This window comes from Schistocerca serialis, chromosome 5 (genome assembly GCF_023864345.2).
Source record: "Schistocerca serialis cubense isolate TAMUIC-IGC-003099 chromosome 5, iqSchSeri2.2, whole genome shotgun sequence".
NCBI classification, from domain to species: Eukaryota; Metazoa; Arthropoda; class Insecta; order Orthoptera; family Acrididae; genus Schistocerca; species Schistocerca serialis.
In genome coordinates, this window is record NC_064642.1 from 597,245,058 (window position 1) to 597,265,354 (window position 20,297).

Sequence of the window (20,297 nt, forward strand, 5' to 3'; positions counted from 1 at the left end):
CTAGAAAATAATTTGTAGAAATGCGATTTTTAAAAAAAAAAGTTTAGTAATAAATATTGACGTAATACAAACGGCTGGAGCAGTTATATCTGGTAATACAACAAGGAAATTGCCATTGTGTGTGTGTGTGTGTGTGTGTGTGTGTGTGTGTGTGTGTGTGAACGAACTAAATTTGAACATATAAAGAGGCAGCTTTAAAGCAAAACATTTGCCAGGTCTCCAGAACTTTTAGTTTATTAGTTATATTTGTTTAGTTCTCTACTGTTTGAAGGCTTATTTACAAAACATAAATTTTTCAAAGGACTGTACCATGTAAAAAAGGCAAGACAAAATGAAACTATTTTATTTCATAACACATATACTGATAATCCAAAACATTATAACCACTGCCCACCACGAAACTGGATGCCGCCTGCTGACGTGGTAGCAAACGTATGTAAACAGAGCAGAGATGGATGGGGATCACCATAGTGAAGATACAGGCTGCAAATGGGGACATCCTTTGAGATAAGGGACTTTGACAAAGGGCAGATTATTATTACACAGAGCCTGTGGATGAGCATCTCAAAAACGGCGAACCTGGTCAAATGTTCATTTACTACTGTAATCTGCATCTACTGAAAGAGGTAGGAGGACTGTGAAACTACCACTAGGCGCTAAATGGTTGGACGCTCACAACTCTTCATAGACCTTGGGGTTCAGAGGCTTGTCTGCTCTGTGAAGTACGATAGATGGGGATCTGTGACATCTCTGCTGATAGAGCAAAATGCTGGCGCACGCAAAAGCGTTTTGGAGCACATCGTTCACTGTTGAACATAGAACTCTGCAGTAGACCACCCCTACGTGTTCACATGTTGACCCAATGACACCATCAGTTAGGATTGCAATAGGCATGGGACCATCGGGATTCAACTTTCGATCAATGGAAACTTGTTGGCACTTCGAGTGAGTGACGTTTTTACTGCACTAGGTGATGGTCCTCTCCATAAGCACTGTCATTGAGATGAACGGCGGCTAGAAACGTGCAACGCCTCGCAGATGCAGGCTCGTGGGAGCAGTATTATGCAGTGGGAGACATTCTCCTGTGCTTGCATGGATCCTGTGGTAGTAATTGAAGACATGGTGACAGCTGCGAACCATGTGCATCCCTTCATGCGTGATGTCTTCCCCTATGGCGATGTCGTCTTTCAGCCATATAATTGTCCATGTCATTGAACTAGAACCATGCTACATTGGTTTGAGGAGCATTGTAATGAACTCATGTTGAGGTTTTGGTGACCAGATTCACCTGATATAAATCCTATGGAACTTATATGGATCACTATCGGGCGCCGTCACCACATATGCAAATCAGCGGCCCGTTATTTACGTGAATTATATGATCTATGCAAAGACATCCAATGCCACATCCCTCCGCAAACCTACCAACAAACTTTTGGATCCCTAATCACAAAACCAGTGATGTATTTTGTTCTAAAGATGAACAAACAAGCTATTAAGTAGATGGTCATAATATTTTCGCTAATCAGTGTACTATATATGCAGTCACATGTGTGCGTACTTTCAAAAGGCTGCAGCAGTGCTATATAGTCCGCAGAGGGTGCCTCAGACTTGTCTTTGTCTTTGTGTGTGTGTGAGAGAGAGAGAGAGAGAGAGAGAGAGAGAGAGAGAGAGAGAGAGAGAGAGAGAATGGTACTTAAGCAGTGTTCAAGTTGTAAATGCTTCCATGGAATAAAGTTGTGTTCAGTCTAATGTTTATGCTGTACTTACACCTAATTATAACATGATTGGTGATGAGTGTGGTCTTTTTCTCCATGCGTCTTTCTACTGTGGTTGGTCCTCTGTTTGTTTTCATGATGGCCGATGGTGTTTGCGGAGGACATTTTACATTGGTTGGTCGAACAGCGAGAATCATCCGCCACAGCGTTGCACCACCAATCCCAGGCATTGGACAGTCAAACTCAGTTACTTCAATCATTGGCTTCTGTTTCCTCTAGTTGGCATTTTCCTCAGTTGTGTCACCTGCTGTTTTGCCCTTGCTAAGTCCCCATGGTTTATCCACCTCCCTTTTCTACGCATGATTAGACCATTGAGAAATGGGACGCATACGAGAAACATCTGCAACCGTACTATCAAGCTTTTGCGATTACTGGTGCTATTTTATGTCATGCCTTGTTCTTTTCATGGATATTGCCAAGAATGCATCAACTCACCACTTTGCAGGATCCGTCTTTTTAACATTTGAAAAAAAGTGTGAAATTCTTTTAAAATACTATTGTAAGTGCACCCATATTACTGCATCTTAGTTTGATTCTTACTGCTGTAGGAAGCTACCACATCAGTCCTATTGAGCATGGGCAGTTGAACTCCATGGATTAAGTCGTCGTCGTCATTTTGTGTCCATAAAGATTCAAATGCAGATTGGATGGTGAGAGATGCTATCATTCATTTAGCTCTGGATCATAAGTTGGAGTGTGTGCGCTCCCATGTGAAAGTCCATCCCTGTCCGAGGTTTTAGCTATTGCACAGTTGTTTGAGGAGTCACAAGTTGCGGATCACGAAATTCAGTCATGGTGTGAGGTATCAGCTATGCAACTCTCTCGTCCACACCAAGCTTCAGGTAGTTTGCAGTGGGAAGACTTTGTCACCGTGGTCCACACACAATCACAACATCAAGGGGGTGGCCTTGCTCCGAGCAGCAGCTGCACCATCAAAGCAAACAGGTCAGTAAACAGCAATGTATGCATTTCACACTCCCTTCCTGCCCTTATTGTTTCGTTAGCCATCAATGGCCAGACTGCCCAAAACTCTGGGCTACCTGTAGTAATTGCAACAAAAAAGGTCACATTGCCCCTGTTTGTAATGCAAAAATTCAGCACAACAATCCTGATGAGGGTCTGGACATGAACATTATATCGGCTGTTTCTGTTGCACCAAATGAGCTTTTTATTGATGTTATGGTTTTTCATAAAGTTCTGAACATGCAAGCAGATATAGGAATTGGGGTAACCTTGTTAAACTCTCAAACTTATATGGACTTGGGCTCCCCTCCACTTCTCCCTGTGTCATGGAAGTTATTAAATTACAGTAAATAGAGTATTCCTATTCTGAGCAAATTCTCTGCCCCAGTGACCTACAGCTCAATAGTCCGGTCAGTTACATTTCTTGCTGTAGGTAGCATGTGCGGAGAATCTTTTTGGATCAGGTGCTTTCAAGTTGTTAGGTTTTACCATTTCAGATGAAGTGAATTTAGTGTCTGAACAAGTGCTGTATACAAAGCTAGAGGCATTGTGTTTTGAGTTTTCCTCTTTGTTCTCTCCTGGATTGGAATGTGCCAACAATTTTCAAGCACACATTACCATGAAACATTCTGCTCGGCGTCGCTTTTTCCAGACGTGTTTGGTTCCAGTGCAACTCAGAGAACAAGTCAAAGATGAATTAGATCGCCTCATGGAATCCGGCCTTGGTCAGCCAGTTGCATCAAGTGATTGGTCCACCCGCTTAGCTTAGTAAAGAAACTGTCGGGCCAGTTACGGCTCTGTGGCAATTTCAAAGTTTCTGTGAGTGCATAATCTTTAGTGGATAGTACCCGATACCACGCCCAGATGAACTCTTTGTGAAGTTATCAGGTGGTCAGTATTTCTCAAAAATTGCCTATTTACAACTCCCTGTATGTTAGTTGTCAATACCCCTTTGGCCCACATCAATTCTTGCAGTCTGCTTTTGGGGTCACCAGTGCTCCCGCTATTTTTCAACATTTTTTGGAACAACTTACAGCCTCTGTATTGGGCTGTGCAAACTATTTGGATGACACTGTAGTTTCCGGTGCCTCCACTGAGGAACATTTACAAAAATCTTCGTACTCTTTTTTTTTCTGTCCTCCAAGCGGCTGGGTTCAAGTATAATTTAGAAAAATGTCAGTTTTTTCAACTTTCTGTCATTTATCTTGGGTTTGAAGTTTTTTGCAAGGGTCTCAAAAAAAATGGTTCAAATGGCTCTGAGCACTATGGGACTTAACATCTATGGTCATCAGTCCCCTATAACTTAGAACTACTTAAACCTAACTAACCTACGGACATCACACAACACTCAGCCATTACGAGGCAGAGAAAATCCCTGACCCCACCGGGAATAGAACCCGGGAACCCGGGCGTGGGAAACGAGAACGCTACCGCACGACCACGAGCTGCGGGCACAAGGGTCTCAAACCCCTGCATAAAGATGTTTCTGCTATTGTGTCAATTCCATGCTCTGCATCAGTCATGTTTTTCTAGGCAAAGTCGCCTACTACCATAAATTTTTGTCTGGGGCAATGGCAGTCATATAACCGTTACATGTGTTGATGATGGTTGCACGCATGTGAAACCACATTTCCCATCCTTAAGACCATGTTGCAGTCTGCGCCATGTTTAGTGACATACTCCAAGGGCCTCCTCTGGGTCCTTGCAAAGGACACTTCACGGTACGAGTTGCGGGCGGCACTGGCCCATAGATATCCCAGTGGCTCCAAGTGGCCTATTGCTTATGCCCCAAAAATGCTGACTTCTGCACAAACTAAGTACTCTCAGATAGAAAAGGAAGCTTTGGCCACTGTATATAGTATGGAGAAATTCCATATTTTTCCCTATGGTACCAAATTCCACCTGGTCACCAATCACAAACCATTGGTTTTCTTATATAAAAGTCCTTCTGCGCCGTTACCAGATAAAGTGGCATATCGCGTTCAACACTGGGCTCTTTTCCTTTTGAATTACAACTATGAGATTCATTTCTGCCTTGCAAATCAACCCACAAATGCCGATGCTTTGTCCCGTCTGCTCTCCCATCTGGACCCAGGATTTCATCAGGAGGAATTGCTTTGTTTCCACATTGATTTCATCATGCAGCAGATGGTTGAAGGTTTTCCTATAATTAGCACACAGAACATGAAGGCTTTAGCTTCTTATCCCATTATGCAGAAAGTCATAACAATTGTACAACATGGTTGGCTGGATTCACCACCTTCTCGTGCGTCCGACCGCCTCCATTATTATTACACCTTTCAAAATCGATTCTCTGTTGTGGATGGTGTTCTGCTTTTAGACAGAGATCATGTGGTCACTTGGGTAGTGATTCCCATGGTGCTTCGTTCAGAGGTTCTCCATTTATTACTTACAGATCGTTGGGGTGCACAAAAGCATTGGCTCATCAACATGTGTTTTGGCCAGGATTGGACAATGATGTTACCCACCTGGTTGCCTCCTGTTCACAGTGTGTGATGCACCAAGCAGCTCCCCGGGTGTCACTGTCTCCTTGGCCGATGCTGTCATGTGCATGGGACCATATACATGTGGACTTCACTGGCTCCTTTCTCAACACTTATTATCTGTTGGTCATTGATGCAATCTCATTTTCTTTCATTATGTTTGCACATGCGCAACTCCCACTGTTGCAGCCTTGTTCAAAATTTTCTCATTCAAAGGCTTGCCCACGATGTTATTGTTCCATAATGGTCCACAATTTTCATCACAAGAGTTTTTGGCATTTTTTGATTTCCATGGTATCTGTCACGTCCTGAAGCTGGTATTCCATCCACAATCTAACGGTGAGGCAGAGCACCTAGTGTGAACATTCTAAACTCAGATGAAAAAGCATGTTACCAACTCTTCGTCCAACATTGCCTTAGACTGGTTTCCCTCCTCATACTGTTTCACACCGTTCGGTGAGAAGAGCACAGCAGAGCTCCTCCACGGGTGCCAACCAAGGACACTGTTACACCTCGTACGTCATCCACCTGAACATCAACCCGATCAGCTGCCGTGCCTCTTCTGGCCGGGTGCGGCTGTCACAGTCTGGCGGGCGGTTTCGAACGTCATCCTAAATGAATTCCAGCTGTCATCAACAGATGCTGGGGACAGTGGCTCTGTGAGATCCGCATGGAGGACATCCTCTGCTCGAGACACCATGATCAGATTCGCCTTTCCGTGGATGCTCAGGCACCCCCTGATTTCACACCATCGCCTCCAAGCCGTCCACATCAGGCGTCACATCACATGCTGCTGCCAGTTTCCCCCGTACGTGTGGGCGAGGGCATCCATCCTCAGTGGCTGAACCAGCAGTTCCTCTATTGCTTTTATATGATCATTAGGGATTCCATCACCCGATCCTGAGCAACTGCTGATACCAATATCATCAGCTTCACCATCACCAAAGCTGACTCCCAAGGTCAACACAGAAACAGCCCTGGTATTACCGGTGCTGCCACGGGAAGGTGGGCACAGAATGTGTCTGCGCCGAAAACATTTCAGGCCTTACGCACCTGCTCCAGCACCTTGCCTTAGCTAGAACCCAACAGACGAGGAGGACAGCATGGATGTCTCAAGAATCTGTGAATACTGTGTTGAAGTTGTTAATGCTTCCATGGAATAACGATGTGTTCAACCTACTTATTGTGTTTTACTTGTACCTAATTACAACAATATAGAGGTCTAACACTATTTTTTCCAGAGAAAAATCATGATCATGAGTTTGTCATGTCCTGTAGGATTTGAGATGAAATTGCCCATTAATATGTTCTCCTCCTTTTATCTGTAAAATCTGATATTTTGTTCTTCCTTTTGTGAGATGACTGTGGGTTTCCTTGATGTCATCAATCATAAGAACATTCCAGTCTCGCCGATACCTTCTCTCCATGAAAAGAATGTCCTGATGAAATCTTTCCACGTGCTCATCACTGACTGATCCAAGATTTTCAGGAAAGAAATCCTAACATGATTTAAGATAGTGAAGTTTCAAGCTCTTCAGACAGTCCAATTTTTCATTCAGACTACTGAAGCATGTTTTGAACAATGTTCTTGTAATCTGCATCCTTTGTATTCCCCAAAAATTTGGAAATGGTGTCTCTTAATACAGTCCTTGCCTCCTTTTCATCATATGTCATAGTAGTAACAAATCTATCATCACACATTAATTTGTGAGTGTCAGATCCAGCAAAAACACCTTCTCTGAGTTTGGTGTCTGACAAATTGGGAAAACATTCACAAAAATATTTCAAATGTCTCCCTGTTGTAGGTAGTGCTATCACTGATTGCTTCATTATACATAGCTTAATGTGGAGTGGGGTGGAGTAGTATTCTTCCATGATCGACAAGGCCCAATTGCACATTTTTATTTCCAGGAATGAGATTTTGGCAAACTTGCCATTTGTCTCTGATCCATTTTTGATTCCTGGCTCTGCCGTTTCACTCAACGCAGAAATGTGGGTACTTTGTAAAGCCTGCCTGCTGGCCAAGTACCATGCATATAACTGTCAATTTCCCACAGATAATCCACTTACGATCTGATTATTTTACTTTCGTAAGGATCAGTTGCATGTTTTCACAAGTTTCTTTTAAGCACACTTAATCAGCAATTTACACTGATTCAAATTTGTCACCATAATGTAAAAGAACAGCTTTTAAGCTTCTTTTAGAGGGATCACTAAATAGCCTCCGAGCTTCATTTTCGTACTCTGTTCCAAATTCATGCATTAATCCAGTTATGTAGGAACAAAATACCGAGTCACCTTCTTGTTCAAAGTAAGGTGTAAACTGCATTTCTCTCTTCCTATAAAAATGAGCAGACATGCATTAAGCCAGAAAATTATTTTCTTTCAGTCTAGATGCAAGTAGATCAGCCTTTTCTTTGGTTAGACCTAGATCTCTCTTTAAGGTCACTGAGTTCAGATTGAGTAAACACCTCACGATTTAGATGTCTAGCACATTCGAAAGCAGGATCTGGTTCTCCGCTTGAATCCAATAGGTTATCATCACTTGACATGTTTGTAGGCAGCATAATTTCTTGTAGTGACTCTGGAGGTTGAGGTATTGTAGTGCCTGGACCAAGAGGAATCGGGTGGATGCCAGATGGAAGGTTTGGGTGTACAGTGTGGTTTTTTGTTTGTTTTGTTTTTGGAATTATAACCATTAACATCAGTGCAAAAAAAGTAACAGTTGTCACAGTGGTTCATTTGCTCCCGCCACACCACTGAAACTCTTTCTTATTCCCTTTAACTATTTCCATTAGTCTTCTATGCATGCGCAATGAATGCATCTCAATTAAATTAGAAAGAAGTTACCTTGCCGGTCTTACTCTGGGTAGTGTTCAGCCAAATCCACTTAAAATGTGAAGTCTGTAGTCCATCCCAGATGTACTAATTTTTGTTCCTACATTCCTTTTACCTTCGTAAATTCAACAAAAGTGCCTTGGGTGCCTCTTGTATTAACTAACATACTTTGCAGTAATATATGAGGTTTCCATACTCTTCGTTCAGTTCCATTGGAAACTGTTGCACCTGACAGTGTACTAATGCATGCTACATTAGAAATTCTACTAGTTGTGCCACCAGTTTCTTCATGTGCTACATGCCCAAAAATTTTGCACAAAGTGCTTCTTGATGTGCAGAACAATAAATCCCGTCTGTTGATTGTTGCAATTTGTTGGCCTTTCATTGTCAGCTAAATTACCAAATTCTTTTTGCATGGTTTTGTAATGTCATATCAAATATAATGTCATATCAATATAGTACCCTTTCTTCTGTCATTCCCAGTCATCTTAAAGGACTGTGATGGTAGATTGCTAGACTGCATCTTTTTTTGCGAACACCCTTTGAACCTGTGAATATCCTTCATATACGAACAAATACCGAAGGGTAAACAGCACGAACACCACAATTCTAGAGAAATCAGAGAGTTGTACTGACTGAAAAATGTTGCACTGCAATGCTAAATGAAGTGTCATGCTGTTCTGGCTATTTCAGAGAAGGGTCAAGCAGAGCTGAGTGACAGGCCGGGCCTTGGCTCGCACACAGCCCACACATGCTGCATGCGTGAAGCTTTGCATGTCATGGCAGGCCCTTCAATAAACATTTAGAACTTATTAATATAGTCACCAGTAACTGAGTGTGTAGCATACCACTTGTAGGCCTGTTCAGCTATCATCTGAGTTGTGTCCTATAAGCTTGAATGTGGACTTATGATTAGTATGCCTATGCCAGCAGCAGACAATTCAGTTTTTGAGCTGCTCTTTAAAGTTATGTGAAGATCATCATTTTATTTAATCTTATTGTGTGATGAAAAGATGTTAATTGTTTTGTAAAAGTTTTTTAAGACACTCATTTTATCCATAGTCCAGCTTAGGTAGTTTTTGTTAATAATAACAGAAGAGTGTGTATGTTTGCCTTTAAAAGACCTGTGTGGTATATTGGAATTCATGACATGCTCTACATGTGAGACATGGCCATTATTTAAGTAATGACCAAGAGTGATGTTGTGGCTTAACCTGTTTTAACCCTAATCCTTGAAGATGATCTGTGTGAAACTTGTCGATATTTGGGTTTTAAATAAAAAAGCTGGTGATGGTCAAAATACAGTTTATACAATAACAGAAGATATTGTAAATAATATTTTCCAAAGAACTATAAAGTGGTTCTCAGAAAATGGACTCTCCCTATGCAGATGACCTAGCCCTTGCTATGCAGAGCTCATGCTTTGAAAGAGTGGAAAGAAACCTGACAACAGCACTTAGAACACTGTCAGGTTACTACAATCAGAACCAACTCAGACCAAACCCTTCGAAGACACAAGTGTGTGCCTTTCATTTAAGGAACAGGGAAGCTAATCATGAGCTACAAATTGCATGGTCAGGCATCCAGCTCCAGCATCATCACGCACCTAAATACTTGGGAATCACTTTCGATAGAACTCTGACATACAAAACTCACTACAAGAATACCAAAATGAAAATCTCCACTTGAAACAACCTAATTCGCAAACTAGCGGGGACATAGTGGGGATCACATCCACAAACTATTCGCTGTTCTGCAATGGCACTGTGCTTTTCTACTACTGAATATGCTTCTCCAGTCTGGTACAGGTCATCTCATGCCAGACAAGTAGACATTGCTCTCAACGAAACCTGCAGGTTGAGCACAGGTTACTTAAGATCTACCCCCAACTGATAAGCTCTACTGCCTGGCTGGAATAGTGCCACCATGGGTACGCAGAACAGTGGCTGCCAACAAGGAGAAACTGAAAGTGGAACAGGACAGTGCCCATCCACTGCACGGACATAATCCACCGCAGCAACAGCTGAGATCGCGAAAGAGCTTCCTGAGAACATCCGAGAAGCTCACCATTTCACCAGAGAAGGCCAGGCTGGAGTTATGGAGGAAGTTGACGCCTCACCTGCAGACACCAGAAGCTGAAGAACTACCACCCGGACACAACGAGAGCTGGCTGGTGGGGAAATCTTTAAACAGATTACAACCAGGAGTTGGACGATCCAGAGACAACTTGAATACATGGGGCTTCATAACAGAGGATATATCCAGTGATTGTGGACAAGAACAAACCACAAGCCACATGCTCCAGTGCCTTTTGTGCCCTACATCCCGCACGAAGATTGATCTCCTGCAAGCCACTCCAAGCACCTTGGAGGTTGCAAAGTACTGAGCACACATAATATAAATACAATTTGTATATATATATGTACATATTTTAGATATATTTTTCCCATGTGGAATGTTTCCCTCTATTAATATATGTACATATTTATTGATGTGTATGGCTACTGTAAATTTGTTTGTTTCTGACTCGAGAATAAAAAAAATAGTCATACCAGCAGTTGACATAGCGTGCGAGCAGCAGTCAGTAAATAGAGTAGAATGCACCAGATTTTTGGCTGTACATATTAGGGATGTTGATAAAATATTGATATATCGATATTTTTTCCAGAAAGTATCAATGTATATCGGCGACATTTTTCCCCCTAATACATTGATATCAAAATGGTGTTATTGTGTGCCAATATTTTTATTTTATATTACATATTTTCACAATTTTCAGTAAATATGTGAAGTTGTTCTTTTGAAGTTGTAGTAGACATAATTTTACTTTCACTGTGTGAAGGAATCTTACTACTTTTTGAGCTTTAAATATCGAATCCAATCTTTCACTTTGACTGTGTGAAGCAAATATATGTGGCACAAAAGTATAAGAAGTCCGATTGCACTGGGGTGGAGGTGTGAATGGTATAACAAGATTTCCGATGTAAGGAAACAGTATGCCAGGAGCATTAAAAGACAATTTTTAATGCATCTACTGTGCTATTTCTTCACATTGGCATTCTTCAAAAACAGTTGCTGAAAATTGGTTACTACCTGTTAGATGTGCACAGTGTAACGTTGAGGGCCACTCAAACCTACGCACAGAATCAGTTCACGTGAGGGAAAAACGACTGTCTGAACGCCTCAGCGCGAGCTCTAATTTCCCTATCTTTGAATGGTGATCATTGCGCGATTTGAAAGTTGGTGGTAATAATATATGCTGTACATCCTTGGCGAAGATCAGATTTTGGAAATTAGTGAGCAGTCCCTTCCGTTTAGTGCGTCGTCTATCTGCAAGTGTGCCCGACTTCAAACTTTCTATGAGATTTGTAATGCTCTCGCGATGGCTAAATGTACCAGTCACGAATCTTGTCGCTCTTCTTTGGGCCTTCTCAATCTCTTGAATTAGACCCAACCGGTAAGGGTCCCATACAGACAAACAATACTCCAAGACTGGACGAACTAAAGTATTGTACGAAATTTCTTTTGTTGAAGGGCTGCATCGCTTAGGATTTTACCAATAAACCGCAATCTAGAGTTTGCCTTACCCGTTACTTGTGTAATCTGATTGTTCCATTTGAGATCATTTTGAATTGTCACACCCAGATACTTGACAGATGTTACCGCTTCCAAAGACTGGGCATTTACTTTGTATTCGTGCCTTAATGGGGATTTTCACTTTGTTACATGCAGTAGGTTACACTTAATAATATTGAGAGACAACTGGCAGTCATTACACTACACATTTATTTTATGCAAATCCTCATTGATTTGTTCACAACTTTTGTGTGATACTACTTTCCTGTAGACTACAGCATCATCAGCAGTCTCAGGCCGTTGTCAATACCATCAACCATGAGTCTACAACAAATCGATGTTAGTGAAATTGTCCGGTAATTATGTGCATCCGATTTTCTACCCTTTTTATAGATAGCTATGACCTAGGCCTTCTTCCAGTCCCATGGAACTTTCCGCAGTTCCAATGACTTCTGATAGATGACGGATAAGAATGGTGCTATATTTGTAGCATAATCAACATAAAATTTTACAGGGATACTGTCTGGGCCAGATGCCTTCCTGGCATCTAAGGATCTTAACTGTTTTACATTCCCTGATACACTAAACACTATGTCAGCCATCCTTGCATTTGTTCGATAATTGAAAGGGGGAATGGTGCTGCAGTCCTCTACCATAAATGAGTTTTTGAAAGCTAGGTTTAGAATTTCGGCCTTCTGTTTATCATCATCTGTTACATTACCCATACTGTTAGCAAGATAAGGTATTGAATTATTTGCAGTGTTCATAGATTTTACATATGGCCAAAAGTTCTGGGGGTTATTTTTAGCATCTGCAAATAAAATATTGCTTTCAAATTCGTTAAAAGAATCTCTTATTTACCTTTTGACAACTGCTTTCATTCAATTTCTGTTTGTCAGTGGGGCAGTGACTATATTTAAAACAACTGTGCAAAATTCTCTGCTTTCTCAGCAACTTCCTAATATGTTTGTTGAACCAAGGTGGATCCTTTCCCGCCCTTATATTTTTGCTAGGCACATATTTCTCTAACACAATACCTTTAAATTCTGACCACAGATGCTCATTATCTTCGTGTTCCACCTATAACTAATAGATAATTTGGATATTTATTTCCTACGTACTCAAGTCTTTCCCTGAAACGTTCTGTAACGTTTGTTGTGGATACTGGTGGTCTACAAAACCATCCTATTACAGTGGTCACTCCTTGTCTGATTGACAGCTTTATCCAGCCTATTTCACAGTCTGACCCAGTATCGATCCCAACTGCATTTAAACAGTTTTTAACTGCAATGAACACACCACCTCCCATAGCATCAGTCCTATCCTTCCTAAACATTGTCCAATCCAAGTTCAAAATTTCACTGCTATTTATGTCTTGTTTCAACCAGATTTCGGTACCTAATACAATATTGGTACTACTGTTTATTTCGGAGAATAACTTGGGGATCTTGCTACAGACACTTCGACAATTTACTAACATGAGATTTGGCATATTTAAATCCTTTGGAATGACCTGTTTAGTCGAACTAATGATTTTTACAGTTGGCATACCCACATCAGTGTCATGAACTGGCAATTTTTCAGGCCAATGGTTTGTTTCCCATGGGAGGAACCTAATCTAAAAAAAGACCATGTGCACGCCACAAGTACTGTGCTACCCATGTAGCTGCCTCTTGTGTGTAGTGCATACCTGATCTATCGAGGGGCGTCCTACAACCTTCCACCCAATAGCATAGGTCGATGAATCTACAACCATTTTTGTCACAGAGTTGACGTAGCCTCTGGTTTAGATTCTCCAATCGACTCCAAACCAGAGGATCCACTCTGGGTACAATGCTGCAAATCGTCAGCTTGACTTCCACTCCTCAAGAGATGGAGACTGCCTTCGCCAATTTGGCCAGCTGTCAAAAGGACCCAAGGATTTCCTCGGAACCCTAGCGACTGTCATTGTTTGAGCCAACATGTGCAACAATCTGCAGCTGGCTGCACCCTGCACGCTTGATAGCTGCTGAAAGAGCCTCTTCCACTTTCCGGACACTGCCCCCTGGCAAGCACACCAAGTGAACTTTGGACTTCTTCCCCACCCTAGCCGCTATGTTGCTGAGGAGCTCCATGACCTGCCTAACATTGGAGCACCCAATAACTAACAAACCCCTATCCTTATGTGCCTGTCCAGACCTTGCTGAAGCAGCGGCCACTATCCTGGCAGAAGGTGCATTCTGATCCGGCTAAGCTTCCCCCCCCCCCCCCCCCCCCCCAGCATCAGATAGCACACTGAATCTATTAGCAAAGTGCATGGGATTTAGCAGGAGGCTGCATCCCCCAAGCAGCCTTTGCCTTGAGGACAAATTTGTTGCAGTTCTGAAGCGAATGCTTTGATGTGTTTCCTTCAGTTCAGAAACTGAGTTGAACTTACGAGGGCTTAAGTCAGGGGAGTGCAGTAGGTGGTGTAGCACTTAGCAGCCCCATCAGTCAAACGAATCAGTAACAGCTTGCACTGTACGTGCTTGAGCATTGTCCTGCAAAATGATGGTCAGGTCCTGCAGAAAGTGGCATCACTTCTGTCTCTAAGCTGGTCGTAGGTTGTGTTCCAAAAATGAACAGCGTAGAGACAGAAGTGATGACACTTTCTGCAGGACCTGACCATTTTGCAGTACAGTGCTCAAGCACAAACAGTGCAAGCTGTTACTGATTTGTTTGACTGATTGGGCTGCTAAGTGTTATACCACCTACTGCACTCCCCCGACTTAATCCCTCACAAGTTCAACTCGATTTCTAAGCTGAAGTAAACACTTCACAGCATTCGCTTCAGAACTGCTACAAATTCGTTGGGCAATAGACTGCACCGCTCGAACTGTCAACACAACTGGCACTGCTAAGAATATCCTACGACTTCCACATCACTGGCAAAGGGTTATATACAATGCCGATGATTACATCTGTAAAAATTTGAAACACATATCTATTTTGTACGAGCTGTATTTCTGCTTCTGTCAAAGTTTTGTCCTTGACAACACTCGTTTTTAGAACTAACACTCACAAGACAAGAAAACAAAATACATCAACTTAATTCTTACCTCTAATCATGAGTCATCTTGACTCCTGGCATTGCCTAACCATATGCCTCCAACAATTACATGTATAATATTTTACTGGAACTGATTCTGTACATGGTGCTGAGTGGCCCTCAGGGTCACACTGTGCACACCTAACAAGGACTAACCAATCATGACTTCCAGTATCTCTAAAACTAGACAAATTCACTGGTTCTCTATGCGCAGTTAAATCTACTTTACGAAATACATGACCATCAAACCTTCTCTCCATGACCAAAATAAATCGACCTTTTTGGACTCACTATTTCATAGGCTTAGGTTCAGACATTGTTCTAAGAAGGCAACATCTTACGTCAGTGTTAGATTACTCGTGGATTGTTACCCATGGAGAGTGAAATGAGACATCTGGACAACAGTAGATTTGTTTAATTAACTGCTTTATTCCAGTCCTAGGCCATAGTACATCAAGAATAGCTGGGTGGAGGCGTCCAGTTGCCTTTCATGCGAAACAATAGATGTCTGACATTGCTGACAATACAATTAGTGTGGTCGAAGGGGACATCACTTGAATGCCACTGTGTTGTATTCCAGGGTGTCACTCTGGATGTTACAGGCTCATGGTGTTGGCTATGATACTGAGACAAGAATATTTTAGTACACAAATGGCTGAGTACTTATACACTACAGACTGTGTTCATTTAGGGCTTAAGGCAGGTATTCTAAACTCTTTCATGGTGGCAAATGAGGAAAGGCTTCCATTCTTCCATTAGCATGTTGCAGTGTCAGCTGTTGCTAAAATGTGACCAGCTGCCTCTGTTTCACAACACCTGTCGGCCGTGTTTTGCTTTGCAATGCATAACACTTTTGCCGGCCTGTGGCTGCCTCTGTTGCATCTCACTTCCACTCTGACATTCTTTTTGACTGAATACCGTCGATACACTACAGTGTTATGATGGTGTGTATAGTGCTGGAGTGGCAGCACGGAAAGGATAGGTAAGTGGATGATAGGGACTAGTGAAGGTTAAAGGCAGGGCAGCTATGGGAATGAAGACTACTTGGTACAGAGTGTTCCCATCTGTGCAATTCAGAAAAGCTAATGTTGGTAGGAAGACTGTAAATGGCAGAGGCTGTGAAGCAGACATTAAAATGAAGCACATTGTGTTGGGCAGCGTGTTCAGAAACTGGGTGCTCCAGCTGTCTCTTGGCCACAGTTAGGCAATGACCATTCGTTTGGACAGGCAGTTTGTTAGTTGTCATGGCCATGTGGAAAGCAGAACAGTGTGTGACATTCGCTTGCTTCATTTCCTCGTTGATTGTCCTCAGTGTCGAAATACTGTGTTGCTGTACAGGCTGAAAAATGGAGGGTGGAAGTTCAACACTGACTACTTTAAATGATGTAGCTGACAGGTGCACATTTGTGTTTCACAATTCTTTACTTTCACTGTTCAGAACCTCCCAATAATACACAGTTACATGGCCAGTGCGCTCTTGTTTAACTTTCGATAAGTCTCATTAATAGGTTGCAAGCAAACATCAACATACTGCTACAATAGTTTACTGTTAAACATCTACGAGCTGTATAAACCTAACTCAGATTTCACAGTTCTTGTAGAATAAAATGGTACGTATTGAACACACACTGTCATTGTTTTATCACATGGTCTAATTGTATTAAACTTATTTCACAGTTAATTGGATGCACTGTTGTTGATCTAACCAATACAGGTTCCTTGTCTGAAACTCGGCCATGGACTGACTGTTTCGTGACCAAAAACCGGGCCTCAATATATCATCACAATAATAGGCACTGAAACTATGCATTGTTTGATGTTTAAGTTACAGAAATTGCAATTAAAATATGACTCATTAAGTTAACTGAATATATCAAAAAATTCGTTCCTTTTAACAGTTTCTTCTACTATAAAGGTTAGGCTGAATTATTTGTTTAATTGATGTAATTAACAGATATAGTTACACAAACAAACCTTTTGACAAAACTGGTAATTACTTTGGAATTAATTAAGGGCTGGCTTTGCTAACATGTTTTCAAATAGAGCCAAATAAATACTTAAAGAATGCTATTAGTTGTTCACCCAAATGTTTATAATTATTGTAGAATTTATATTTCTTTATAAGTCAACAATAGAATTTGAGTTATGGAACAGTTGCTGATTTCACCCTATAATGAAAGACATTATCTAGGAAGAGTCAAAACAAATTAGAAAATTGATTACGTACAAAAAAAACTAAGCACAAAATTAGATCTGGTGCTACATTCTTTAAAACAGAGGGCCAGCCTTTCTCTTTTATTAAGATGCAATTTATACTCGTGTATGTTAATAGTAACCTGGTCAAAACTGGAAAAAAAAACAAGTTTTAAAGAGGCAGATGGCAAAACAAGAGGGGAAGTAAAAATATCCCAGCTTGCTTCGTCACAAGTGGTTACAGCTTTGTTTGTGGATCACCACCAACAATACCTCCACTTCAACAGCTACCACCCATTCTATACCAAAAAATCCCTTCCACACAGCCTAGCCAGTCATTGTCATCACATCTTTAGTGATGAGCAGTCCCTCTCCAAATATGCAAAGGCTCTTGCTGAGGCCTTCAAAGACTGAAATTACCCTCCTATCCTTGTCCAGAAACAGGTCTTCTGTGTCTTGTCTCTCCTGTCGCCTACCCCACTGTCCAGAGCACTCTTCTCGTGACTCAGTACCACCCAGAACAGGAGGAATGGGCTCACACTCTCTGCCAGGATTTCAAATGCCTGAAATGAATTAACATTGTAACACAAGCTTTTTACATTATTAAATAACTACTTTGCATAACTATGTTTTACACTAGCGATACATTGAATGAGATTGTGTTGCTTTTAACAGACTGGCATTCTGTTCATGATGATGCAGGAAGCAATCTCCATTTGGCCATTTTAATGTAGGCTTCCCATAGTTCCACTAAATTACTTCGGCCAATGGTTCCTACTATAAACTATGGCAAATGACCTGTCCCATCCTATTCGTATGAGATATGTATTTTGGTAAATACCTATATATATAATTTTTTTCCTGTAATACAATGATATGCCCAATGTTACCATAAAAGTGATCTGTGTGTGCATAAAACAACTAGTTCTCTTCAAAAGCTGATGTGTACTTGTGACACAAGTATATTGATAAAAGATCTCAACAATCCGTACCAGATATGGCCAGGAGAATAATAGAACAGGCTTAATCTTGCATATCCTGATATTATGCAATTTCAGATAAATGAAAATGACTTACAGGTACCAGAAGCAGAGATCAATGAGCGTACACTGGATGTGTGAATTTCCTGGGACTCTAGATAGTTAATAAACTGAGGTGGCACCAGTGTCTGAATAAGTTAACCAAAAAGCTCAGTTCTGCCTGCTGTGAACTCTGAAATTTCTCTTGCCGCACAGACCAGCAGAGAAGATTGCGCATTGCTATCAGATCTTCCATATTTTCTCTCAATTCTGCCCTATGGCATAATCTTGGAATATGCGACTAAGGTGAAAAAAGTGTTTGTTCTACAGAAGCACGCAATAAGAATATTTTGTAAAGTTGGTAATTGAATATCCTGCAGAAGAGTCTTCAGGGACCTAGGAATTCTTAAACTTAATAATATGACTGAACTAATGGTGTACTTTCCAATTCTCAACCACAATACTAAAAATAGAAATAATTTCCATGTAGACTATGCGTCCCCTGTAGGATTCTGACTGGAGTTTTATATTCCAGTAAAAGGTCTCAAAAAGTTGGACAGTGGACATCAGACGAGATATTGGAATTCCCAAATATTTAAACATTTCGCAAAAGCATATACCTCATTAGGCAGTACTACAATATCTCTGACTATTTCAACTCACGAATTTAAATTCTGCTTAACTCTGATAAGGGTATCCAGGCCAGAGGTATACACAAACAAATGCTTGTAATGAAAGAAATCGGCAGCATCTTATGCTGCTTTACTCTGACACAGGATGTCTGGGCTAGAGGTATACACAAACAAATGCTTTTAATGGAAGAACCTGATCACATTTTATGTTGTTAGATAAATACACAATCAATAGAGACACTCAAAATGTGATCTTCACCATTTCATGAACAGCACTAAGTCATGACTCATGCGCACAAATGTTTACTGTACAGTAGAAGACATACTCCTGACAATCAACGTTTGGATACCACTAGAAAAGCTGCAATATGTGACATGGTTATAAGTGTTAAAATCTGCAACATGTCTTCAGCAGTGTGCAAGAAGAGAATGGAACATGGATCCTCCCACATGTAAATCTGCTTATCAGTGGGACAGAACTCTTCGAGAAATGGGTAGTTTTGAGTTCAGATAGTGGAAGACATCATAAAACTCATGTAAATGAAGGGACTGTGTAACAAGTATGCAAAGTATTTGTTATAAGCCCACATAAATCCATTAGATGACCTAGTAGGGAACTAACTGTTCCCTATTTGACAGTGTGTGACATTGTGCACAAACAGCGCCAATTGCATGCTTACAAACTCCGAAAACAATGGCTATGTCAATGCAGTGCTGTTCAATGATGAATCTACCCTTCAGCACTGTGGCAAAGTTAACCAACATAACTGTCGAATGTGGGGAAGTGAACCTCCAGGAGCATTGACTGAGTAGGAAAGGGACACAACAAAAGTTAACATATTGCTGGGATTTCATCAACATGGTGTGATTAGTAAATTTTTAGGGTTCTGTGCCTCAGTCAGTAAAAACAAATCCCTTATAGTATTGCTTTGTTGTCCATCTGTCTCTCTGTCTTTCTGTCTGTTAAAAACCCTTTTATCAGGGTTGTGTAGACATATAAAGTTGAAATTCATGTTACATTCTAAGATCTATGGTCCTGTGGTGGTAGAGTAAAGGTTGGCTTCTAAGCCCATGCAGTCAAATGTACTGCCATTTTTGTCACATTTTCATATTTGCAAACTCCCGTGTCAGAACATGTAGGGTACTTCCCATTAATCTACAATGATGAAATGTGGCAAGAAGTAAGGTTTTACAGTACAAGTAAAGGAAAAGCCCCAAAAATTGTTAATTTGTAGTTAAGAGGGGTGGTTGAAAAGCTTCTAAATCAAGATAGTTACCATAATGTCTTGCACAAACAACAACACCTACTTTTATGGTGACCTTTTGTGGGTATGCAAGTCAAATTTCGTGGCTCCAGCTTCGTTAGTTTTGCCGCTAGGATGCGTTGTACATGGTAACATAAGCAAAATGGTGAATATCGAGAGAATAAAGAACCGTGCTGTGATTGAATATCTTCATTTGAAGGGAATAACACCCAAGGAAGTTGCGGAGGACATGCGGAATACACTTGAGGACAGTGAAAAACTGGACATTCTACTTCAAATATGGGAGAACGAGTGTGAAAGGTGCGCCAATTAGTGAAAGGCCTGTCATCATTGCCACTGATGTAACAGTGACTGCAATTCACGATACGATTTTGCAGGATCATTGAACAACATTGCAGCAAAGTGAAAACACATTTGAAATCTCCTAAGAGTGTGCTGATGACATTGCTTAGGATATTTTGG

The 20,297-nt window shown here is 41.1% G+C and overlaps 1 protein-coding gene across 2 annotated transcripts in view; it reads left to right on the forward strand.

Moving 5' to 3' along the window:
• The window catches only part of LOC126480683 (KICSTOR complex protein kaptin-like), a 110,124-nt gene that overhangs the window by 8,183 nt on the left and 81,644 nt on the right, over nt 1-20,297 (forward strand). The gene's annotated exons all lie outside the window — the stretch shown is intronic.